At 42.2% G+C, this 11,650-nt stretch overlaps 1 long non-coding RNA gene across 2 annotated transcripts in view; it reads right to left on the bottom strand.

Moving 5' to 3' along the window:
- Positions 1-11,019: 11,019 nt before the first annotated feature.
- Positions 11,020-11,650, bottom strand: part of LOC108505858 — a 59,845-nt gene continuing 59,214 nt past the window's right edge. The window contains exon 4 of one of the 2 annotated variants that reach the window (XR_001877609.1): positions 11,020-11,121. This is a non-coding gene — a long non-coding RNA (uncharacterized LOC108505858). The remainder of the gene's footprint in view (positions 11,122-11,650) is intronic. The other variant, XR_001877606.1, reaches the window with a different exon arrangement.

Raw genomic sequence — 11,650 nt, 5'->3', positions numbered from 1 at the left:
AAAGAAACAAACATGCAGATAGAGATTGAATACACTAAGCTGGAAACATCCCTCAAAATAATGCCATTCACAGATTGGGCAAAAAATGAGAAAATCTTTTAATGTTGTTGTGTAAGAGCAGTGAAATGGAGTTGTGTCAAAATAGATCTAAGATGGATCATTCAACCATCCTGCTTAAAAATCCTGACAGTCAATACCAGAGTTGTCCCAACCTGCTTTGGTTTTAATTAGTAAGTACTTCCAAGTGAACAGCACCAAACAGGCAACAGAATTTCATGTGCATTTCCTCTGAGAACGTTTCCAAAGATCTGGTTATTGCTAAAGAACAATTCAGTGTCTAGAAATCAATATAGGCAACAAAATTAAAAATGGCAACTAGGTAAAATATTATGATTGAGTAAAACACAAATGCACACCATCCAGGTCATTTTACCTGCACCAAAAAATCCAGCAACCCCCTGAATAAACAAGCCTGCACTATATCGTGTGTGCATTTACACACCTGACTGCATCCGCTGGCACAATTTTTAGGTTTCTTTCTGCTGGCATAATTTTTAGGTTTTTTCTCCCAAAGAAATATCTGCTCCCTGATGTTCGGAATTATCATCCACAAGTGTTCAGTGTCAAGGTATGGAATGTCAAAAAGTTGCAAATATTAAGTGATAATTTTCATGTCCTCCTATCAAAATTAAAATCAGTAAATATACATTCGAATTTTATCACCCCAGTCCTGGTATATCTGTGTCTGCAGAGGAGAAAATACAGGTCAAATCCTTGTTCTGCTGAATTCATGAAGGATTTTGGGGTTGGTGGCAGTGAAAACATGAGTCTCTTTGCTCCAGTATTACTAATAGTCTTTGCATACACAAGTTGTAGCCTATATTCAAAATTACCAACTTCTCCAGTGCTCAGGACAGTTTGTTCAAGACAAATGAACACACAGCTAGGAATTTTACCAACTTTTTCTTGATCCTCAGAAATAAGATGCACAATTCCTTATGGGAACAAGGTCACTTTTGTACCATAATTTTGAGAGCTGCAGGGCCCTGCAGTAGAGAAATAACCTCAAGAACAGCTCACAACTGCAGCTCTGCATTGTTCCCCTTTCCAGTAATTAAGCCTCAGCCTTCCCCTTAATAAATAAATAATGAACTGCAAAAACTTTAATATGGAATTAAAAGTAAAATGAACACAACCTTAAGGGACATTTCGGGATATACATTTAATTTTACCGTGAGACCAAACAGGGATGGCACAAAGAGGACAGTCCCAGTTTATTTGACTAACAAATTACGGTTTTAGCAGGGAGGCAGATTTGCTTCCAGCAGAGACACATTTAAGAAAGTCCTGACATGAGGCAGTTGTTGCCCTCAGGTGCAATTCCTTAACCTTTATGAAGTGCAAAGTTTGAACCTGGGATTGTTATTCTGCAATTAAAATAATTGTAAAATAGCTATTGTACCATGTGTGCACAAAGAAGCAACTCAAGGTTACAAGGGCAAGCTGAGATTTTTCTAATTTTTAACCTTTGAGACCCAACTTTTAAAAAACCTGCAAAGCTGCAAAGCAATTTTTTAACCTTGATATTTGGAAGATAAAAGGTTTTTCCTAATATGTATTTAGTCGGCAAAATACCTTTATTCAAGCTTATCTCCTACAACTCTGATCAGAGACAAGGTGCTGTACATTATTTAAATGCCCCTGTGTTCTGCAGATAAATGCTGGCAAAAGGGAGCAGGTCACACAGCTCCAGGTACCAGGTTTATTTTGAGATGAGTGCTCTGGAGCACAATGCCCAGAGGAAGCTGGGGCACATCATATCGACAAGTGACAGACATTGGTGCAGTCCACCAGTTCCAAGAGTGGGAGTAGAAGGGCAGAGCCCCAGGGAGCCGCTGCAGGGCAGGAGACACAGCCCTCACAGGATCCTGGAATTTGGACAAGATCTCCAAGACTGTGGAGTCCAGCCCTTGTCCCATCCCCACCTTGTCACCCAGACCAGAGCACTGAGCTCTGAAAACAGAGCCATGACAGTGTATCCCTACCTTCACCACCAGTGTACCCCTACCTTCCCCTGGGCAGATGGAGCTTGTCAGCCCTGTAAGGCCATCCATCTAAGAGAAGGTTGCCACGGCCCGAGGGGAAAAGGGATAGGGACACGGCACCACACAAAAGGGTTCAGACGCAGTTGAAAGTCTGGGTGCAATGTCAGTTTATTAGGGGAAAACAGAGACTTATATAGGGTAGGAGCAAGGGGAGGTTCTATAACTGGGGTGGAGCATGGGATTGACAACCCAGGGTAAGGCAGGATTGGGAGACAGGGGGAAGGTGGGTGTAACTTATGGGTATCCAGGGGAAGGGACCGATGGGAGCTCACTCTGCACTGCGGCAACTCTCAGCCAGTCAGTGAGAGATGAGCGGGAAAGCCGGGGAGAGCAAGGGAGTGAACAACTTCTGGCAGGAAAAAACTGAGGGGAAGCCCTGAACCATACAAACTATAGGGAATAACATTGGGGTACATTAAACTTGGTGTAAAGCTGGTATCAAACTGGGGAATAACAGGTCAGTCCAATAGAATAATAGTCCATTTAGGCTCCATAAATATCTCTCCAAGCCTGGAATCATTCCCAGTCTGATTTTCTGTCCTCCTCAGAAGGTCACTCTAAACAAACCTACATCCTGAGGACCTCACTGCCACCATCCAGTCTCGCTCGGCCCTGGCAGATGAACCTTAGGATTAAAGGGTGGGCTCAGTTCAGCGCACGCTGTGTCTCACCTAAAAAATCCACTGCACAGCCTCGAAGGCCTTACTCACATTTCCAAAGCCCTGTATCACCAGCGCGCTTGTAACGAATGTGGGTGGAGACCTTTCCCGGATCTTCGTTCGTGAAGACTGGCCATGATCCCTACCTTCCACAGTGCTCAGGCAACTTAAAATGGTAGATCTCAAACACCTTCACAAACAGAAAGTATTAGAAGTGAAATATCAATAACGTTTCCTAAAATCAATTGAGTGTCTTGGTTTATGGAATGGAACCTCCTCATTAGTTAGAGAATCCTCTCACCACTGAGTGTGGGGCTCCATGGAAGTTTAGATGAAATTCAAGATACCTCGTTTCCAAACTTTGGTTTCCAGAACTTCTGCTTCTTAGAGGCATTTGAAACCCACTTAAAGGACTGAAAAGGAAATGCTTTGAGCTTGGCAAGAGACAACAATAATGAGGACAAACTTTGATTCCCATTCTGCAAACACGTGTGGGGACACACGATTACACAGGGAGCTGCTTCACCCACTGAATTGCCTCTCACAGGGATGCTTTAGGAATGGCAAGGGAGCTGCTGCTCGTGCTCTCACACAGATGGGTGGGAGAAGGACACAGCAGACAATCCCATGCAGCAGCTGAATTAGGAGCTGAACAGAGCCAAGAAGAGGCATTATGGTGTTTAGTGTCTCCCAGTAAGGGAAAATAGCTGAATTTTCATTCTTGGGATGGAAATAACTCAGTGCAGTTGAACTTTCAGTAGCAGTTCTACCAGACAGCTGCCAGGGCGCGGGGTCTCCTCACCACACACTCCTGTGTGCCTCACAAACAGCACAACCACACAGAGATCCAGGTTAGGGAATGACTTGGCAGAAAATAAACTCAGAGTCTTTCTGATCCACCATAATGTACAAGAGCTCTTATCCCATTTGCGAAAGCAGTGGGAATGCCAGTATGAGGAAAAAGGAAGAACCAGGGGCAAGGCTCTGAAGCAAGAACTTCAGTCAGGAGTTATGTGTCCCAGTGGATCTGAAGCTGTACCCATGTTTAGCCCTGCTTGATTCTGAGCCAGGGGGGCAGAATGTCTCCTACCCAGTCCCACTGCAGGGACATCCCACCTGCCTGGCACACCCCAGGCACAGCACACATGGATGTGACTGTGCATCCCTTGGGAGAGGATGGGAGGCAAAGGCTTTCTGGCAGGATGCTGCAGGAACCTCCACCACTCAGAGACCACTCCTCTTGCAGCAGCACTTTCCTGAACAGGGCAAGATTCTGTTTTACAAAGGGCAAAAAGTAAAAACATAACTGCAGCCTTGAGGTTAAATGACACACAAGCTGAAGAATGCTAAACAAAGTGTAGCTGTGCTCTAATCATTCCCTACACCACAAGCTCATAAAGGTCTGCTCATCCTGCCTGGAATGATTATATTTCTATAACATTCCTTGAAGAATGTAACTATGATGGATGTTTTAAATTATGAGCCACGTCCACATTCCGGATGAAACTTTGCTTTCACCTGTGCTTTTAGACCTCATGTGGTTATATTCAAACCTAAACATCCCACAAGAGTCAGAAACAAAACACACCATTTCAGACAAAAGATAGTGAGGTGACCTTTCCCATCTATAGCTTAACACAAAGAATTGGAGTTTTTTTGTAAAATTCTTTGAGAATATATATATGTACATATATATATATACCACTACATAAACTATACAGGAGTTTAAAGTTTTAGAAATTGTCGTCTGACCATCCTACAGATGTGAAAGTTAAAGCAATTTCTTAATTCCCTGTCGGACATAATTTTTGTTATTTTTGGAAGTACCTTCTGTTTTGGCCATTCTAATCCTGATTGGGGTGTCTGCTGGCAGCCCTTGAGCACATCACTCCAGGATTACAATCCTGGGATTTACAGCAGTGCAAACAAACAGCAAAGCAGGACCAGCAGGACCAGCAGCTGCTTTCCCTTCCCTCCCAACGCAAATGAGAGATAAGGTCTCAGATCCTTCTCGATCCCACAACCCCAGGCAGTCTTTCCAAGGTAGAACTGCCTTCAGCTGGCACAAATCCCAGGCTCTTATTCTGGCTTTCTGGGGCTTTTCACTGCTCCAGCTGTCAAACCAGTGACAGTTGAGGATGGCTTGTTGATGTGCAGTCTGGAAAAGGTTGAACAAGGCTGGGACCATCTGAGCTCGGGTTTACTTCTCATCCTGCTCTGAACTGTCACACTGGATGTGTTTCCTTCTAACACTTCAGGGTAGAGAGAACTCCACAGTGGGTCTGAGAGGTTCAAGATAAGTTCATTAAGCCACTTTGTTAATCATCTCCATGAATTGTGCTCTCATTTCTTATGAGGCTTTGTGTAATAGATTTTATAAAACCTTAATGGAAATCTAATTAGAGCCAAAAGTCTTTGAAAGATTTCATTCTTTTTTTTCCTTCTTTCCCCTCCTCCTTTTTTTCCCCTTTTAATCATGTATTGTAGGAAGGGACAAAAAGGGGCGGTAAAAAAGAACACTCCAGAATAAGCTTCAAATTGTCAGCATTTTTCTTTCATATTCATGTGCATTCACAGCAGAAAAGTTAATAAAATTTTTGATGTTCCTCTGTCCTGATACTGCACAGCAGGAGATACTTGGACAACAGTCCCAGCACCAGACTCACACAGCTCTTCTTCAAACAGGTCAGTATTTCACTAATGAACTCAATGAAGAAATAAAAATGTTACTTTTCAAGCTGCATTTCAAGGATGTCACTGCACAGCTCTCACTGACAGCACAGCTGAGATCAGTCCCATCTCAAAGGCATCTTAGTCATTCCCCCTTTCCTCCAGCCAGAAATTCTGCACCAAGTTTTGGGGTGGATACCTTAACATGCAAACACAGACTGTGGTTCCCAAACTCACTGCTGTGGGATTCATATCATACAAGAAATGAAATTGCTTTTAGGGAGGTAATAAACCACTCATCAGGTGACTGCTCTGTCACCTAAACAGCCCAAAGATCATTTCAATAGACATTTCATTAGGGAAGGTACAGTTCCATATTTTATTTCACACACAGTTATGGCTCCCACAGCCTCTTTTTGTGGCCAGATAGTGACAGGGAAGGGTTTTAAACGGTCAAAGGGCAGGGTTAGATGGGATAGTGGGAAGAAATTGTTCCCTGTGAGGGTGGGGAGGCCGTGGCACAGGTTGCCCACAGAAGCTGTGGCTGCCCCTGGATCCCTGGAAGTGTCCAAGGCCAGGTTGGACGGGGCTTGGAGCAACCTGGGCTAGTGGAAAGTGTCCCTGCCCATGGCAGGGGGTGGCACTGGGTGGGTTTTAAGGTCCCTTCCAACCCAAACCAGTCTGGGATTCTGTTTGAACAGGTGATCTGCTTGATGGAAAGACACAGAGCTACTGATCCTACCTCAAAAAAAATAAAATCAGTGAAAAATTCAGTGTCTTTAAGACATCAATTTTGTACAATGTCAGTATTTTACAATTGATTTAAATATCATGAGCTCAATACATGATTCACCAATGCACATATGTATGGCAGGAAATACCATTACTTCAAATATTTGTGGGTTTCATGTAAATATGGAGAGGAAATGGCTTTTATATAACACAATTCTGTATGTCATCTTACTCAAAAATAGAAGCACAAAAGAATTATTTTTCAAATCTTACCTCTTTCACTTAATACCCTTGTTTCTAAATATGCAAAAGTAAAGAGTCTTTAAGAACACAAAGGGAGGTTTGAGCTCTTTTTTTCCCCCCAGAAGTACATCTGTGTGACATAGGGATTTTTTTGCTTGTTTTCTTTAGAATGCTTTTTCCCCACCTCCCTGGAAAAGCCAGGTTTTCCAGCCAGTTTTAATAGTGAAGAAGCTCAGCTTGACTACTAATAGACTCTTCAACATATCCAAACATGCATGTAGAATACAAATACAGCCACTCTATTATTGCTCGTTATTACGTAAGAGGATCTAGAGAGAAGAGCACTGCGAGCCTTTACCCCTCACCTGAACATTATGCAGGATGTCAAAGACCTTGAGGGACCGGAATAATTAAATCAATTTGTACTGTGATTCAACAGACACAAATGACAAATAGTCTTGGCTGAAAGGAACAAACAAATGCACCAGCGGGGAGCCAAATCCTGAGGTCTTTGTTCAGCCTTAATCTGGCAACTCCCACTGAGATCAAGTGACTTTGCTGGAAGAGGAGAGTTCCAGCTGAAGGAGGCCGTGAGGATTTTCCCGTGAATAGATTCTGTACAGGAGCATCACAGAGACAGAGCTGGGTGTCAGCGTGGATAATACACCAAATACAAGTTAACAATACAACACTGTCACATAAAAAGTGAATGCTATTTAGGTCACTGCACTAAGATGTAAAATAAGCACGATTATCCCAGTCCCATTAGATCTCAGCTGGAGTGCCTGTGTTTGGGAGCAGCGTGCTCAGGAGATGGACAGATCAGAGGGACCTCAGAGAAAAGCATCTAAGATGATAAAAGGTTTGGAAAATAAAACCTGTACTCTGAGAAAACACCACATGTTAAGAAAACTTTGGAAAGATTCTAAATGGAAAAAGTAAGGAAGTCATTGCAACAAAGTTATCAAGGTTCAATGAGATAAAATTGTTTTCTAAAGTATTTCTAGCATAAAAAGTCACTCATGCTACGCAGGAAAGTATCTAATACTTTCATCTGCTGCCCAATACATATTCATCTACTGCCCAAACTTTTGCAGTTTGGTGGTAAAATTGTAAATCAAGACTATTACTTTGTGTTAATCTCCCCTGTCCCATCCAAGCCACCAATTCCACAGATTCAGCAATACAACATTTTTGGGGAAGTACTGCTACAGAATATCAAGGGTAGTAGATTGGAGCCTGCTAACTTCAGTCCACTTTAAAATCACAGAATCATTTAGCTTGCAAAACACCTTTGAGGTTATGAAGTCCAATGATTAACTCAGCACCACCAAGGCCACCACTAACCCATGTCCCCAAGTGCCACATCTACATGTCTTTAAATCCCTCCAGGGATGGGGACTCCACTCCTGCCCTGGGAAGCTGTGCTGGGGCTGGACAACCCTTTCCATGAAGAAATGTTTCCTGATATCCAACCTGACCCTCCCCTGGCACAGCTTGAGGTCGTTTCTTCTCCTCCTGTCCCTTGTTCCCTGGGAGCAGAGCCCGACCCCCACCTCACCACCACATTCCTCCAGGTTGTTGCAGAGCCAGAAGGTCCCTCCGAGCCTCCTTTTCTCCAGGCTGAGCCCCCCCAGCTCCCTCAGCCCCTCCTGCTGCTCCAGCCCCTTCCCCAGCTCCACATCCTGCTTTCTGCCACGCTTCCCAGAACTTTAAGATTTTTAAAACCTCAGATGTTTAAAACCTCCTTTGAGCACATTTTCAATGCCCAGAATGAACAGATCCATTATGGCAGAGTGCTGGAAAAACAATCTTACATTTATCCTACACTTTGGGTGTATTTGACCCATCCAAAGGAGGGACTTGGTGCCTGTTGGGATGGTCACTGTGCCACTGACTCGGCCCCATTCCAGCTCAGCACTCCAAATCCACCTCACAGCCGTGCCAGCACTGAGCTGCATCCCTGCTAATTAAAAACAGAAAAGCAGGAGGGAGAAACTAAAGACAGACTAATTAGATCAGGAAGAGAATTCCACTGAGGTGTCAAGACTGTTCCCTGGACTTTCACAGAGGGCTCTGCAGAGATGCACTGCCCAGTGAAACAGTGGGCATTTTATTCCTTTCCAGGAATAAAATGATGTGCAATAAGAAACCTTTCTAATGGGGTGAGAGGAAGCAAGAGTACAGTGAATCCAAACAAAAATCACACTGGATTCAGGCACAGATTTTAAGAGTGAGGGCAAGCAAACTGGAGCAAACTACCAAGAGAGATGATTAGAAAACTTCAATACATGATTTCATTTTTTTCCCCTCGGGTAGAGTTGCAAACTCACATACGAGCGTCCTGCCAGGCTCAACACAGCGATAACTTACAGATGAAGTCATAAAAGAAGCCATAATAGATTTTCTGTATCCTTCTGGCCTTAATACTTACTAACCTAAATTAAAAATGTATTTGATGCTGTACTGCAGGTCTGGAAAATATAGTCTTTGTTACATTGACTCCAAGCACAGGGGAAGTGACACACTGCTTTTTAAGTGCCCTTTCAACTGAATACAGGAATACAACTTTGTGTGGGAGGAAAATTGAGAACACTGCAATATGCATGATAGGAATAAACAGCAGCTGCCTGCACAGACACAAAGCCCACCACCAAATTCCAGGCCAGGATACCAGGCTGCCCTTCCCTCCAAGGGATTTACTGTCTGTGTGTGGCAGAGTGAAATGAGGAGGTAAAGCAGGACACAGTGTTTGCACTGCACAAGAAAAAGACTTATTTCCCCAGGTATGGATGAAAAATTGTGTTATTTATATGGCAGTGGTGACACAGGAGGCACTGTGAGCATAAGGGACTATTTCAGGATATGTGCAACCCAACCAAAACTGAGCTGTGGCCATACTTTGCTACTCTACTGGAACTCAGGGCTGAAGTTTGTTCCACCTTTTCTCAGCGTTTCAGAGTATTCTGTCTTTGTTTTGTGGAGACTTACATTGGCACCTCCAGGGCAATTGTAATTAGCTGTGCTAAATTAGTCTGCTGTAAGGTGGCTTCTCAGTCACTAAGCCAAGCAAGGGAGAGGTAGAGGGGCTGAGCCCTTCCCTCCCTCAATCCCTAAACCCAGGATCCCACTCTCCTGCCAGGTTAAACCAGGGCTGCCACAGGCAGTGCAGGGAGAACAGTCCCAAAGCCTGGCCCCCTCCCCACTCCATAAGGCAGGGAAGTGCAGCTCTCCAGCTCCCTGCCTCCAGCAGATGGTTGTGCTATGAAAAGAGCAGAGCAAGCGGGGCTGTTTCCTCGGCAGCCTTGTCCTTAACCCACGTTCACAAAAGTCAGGAAAGAACATTGAACTCTCCCCAGGGCCAGATCACTTCTCCCATATTAATCATTCACTTTACTCCTCGTTTCTATTTGTAGGTTCAATATTCAGAGGCAAAATAGTCTTATTCTGGTTTATCTTCTGTGGTAGTTTTGGGAAAGGATCCAAGTGTTTCTCTGGCAATATTTTGTATCCACAAAGGTACAACTCCGAGTATCTGCAGCTTGATTTATACCTACGGTGTGACAGGCTCAAAAACCCACAACTTATGTTCCCAAGTGACTGAGTGACAGAATAAGACCAAGTTTTAAACTTGAAATCTGCACTCACAAAGGGAAATCTGTGTTTAAAACTTTCCCATAATCCTGTTCAGCTGCTATTCAAGATTGGTATTAACTCCACTTTAAAATTAAAGCTGACCTAGGCCTCCTAGCTGTGATCAGTCCTGTACTACATGTCTTGGGAAACTATTTTCTCAATTTCAGCAAAGGACTACAGACCTTTCACCAAAAAACAGGTGTTCTGTATTTTCTGGGGATGCAAATTAACAATTTCACAGTTTCTTTAACATTTCAAGTGCAAAACCAAAGGCTTGGGTCCAAGGAAATATATATTCCGTTATTTTATTTTTACCACCAAATTAAAATGTTACAGATTATTATCCCTAAACATCTTTCCTACAATGAGCAGAAGTATTCTAAATCAAGTTCTCTGATAAATTTTACAGGATCAAAAGAAAAATCTCAATTATTTTAGACAACTGTGCAGCACATAACAGATATGTATGTACATATATATTAAATTATGCTACACATATATTAAACAAGCACATTAGATTTAGCAGAATGTGGAATCAGACATTTCAGTTTTCCCTCAACAACACGGTAAGAAATATAACTTTAGAACATTATTAACTGTCAAAGTATAAACCCAAACCAATTAAACAAAAAACCCAGTCAAAATTACTTCCCTCCTAGGAAATAGGGCAAGATCCCTCACAGCTGCTATTCCTGGGTTTGTTAAAGTCTATAAAGAAAAATGAAACAGAAATCAATACTAAAAGGCCATTTTAAAAGTGAAAGGACAGGAATATGCCTTAAAATTTCAAATGATGACTATTTCTTAAAGAGGAAAAAAAAAGTGATAACATTTCTTTCCTTATATTTCTAATTTATTTACTGAGTGAAGACCCAGAATACATATCCGTGGCTTTTTTTAAGATTCTAAAATTCATCTTAGATTTGTGTTGTCTTTTCTAGTAGCAGACATTTCATTTTAAGAAACATCTTACCTGTGTGCACCCATGTGCATGCAGGTACTATGGATAGTTCCTTATTCTGATTACATATTTTTCAGCCTTTTGCAAATCAGCAAAATATTCCTGCACAGAGGACCTACAGAGATCCAAATCAAACAGAAATCTCAGCGAAACATGGGAAAAGTTTGACTTGCATTTTCTTCAGTCAAAAAAAAAATTAATGTCTAAGAATACAAATGAGAATTCTGTGTAGTTCTACGACAGTTTCACTGCGATTTCAGTAATTCAGCACTAGAAAGGCAAAGGGCCAACTAATCAACACTTCTGCTGCTTGCAACTATTCCCAGAAGTAACATCACATAATGTTACCAGTTGCTACTTGATTAAGTCATTCTGAAGAATCCCTGCTGGGACAGAGACTGCCCATTATTCACAAGGTATTTCAGGTAGTGTATGATGAATATTTCAGGAGCTTTTTTTGTATATCACAAGTTTCCTGGAAAGTTCTGTTGACAAATTTTACATATTTTGTGGTACAAAATGTATACCACAAGCTTAGAAATACACACAATTAAAAAAGAAAAAGAAAAGGAAAAAGAAAAAGAAAAAGAAAAAGAAAAAGAAAAAGAAAAAGAAAAAGAAAAAGAAAAAGAAAAAGGAAAAGG

Source organism: Lepidothrix coronata, unplaced genomic scaffold, assembly GCF_001604755.1.
Source record: "Lepidothrix coronata isolate B3197 unplaced genomic scaffold, Lepidothrix_coronata-1.0 Scaffold200, whole genome shotgun sequence".
Classification (NCBI taxonomy): domain Eukaryota; kingdom Metazoa; phylum Chordata; class Aves; order Passeriformes; family Pipridae; genus Lepidothrix; species Lepidothrix coronata.
This window is presented reverse-complemented; position numbering and strand designations above follow the sequence as displayed.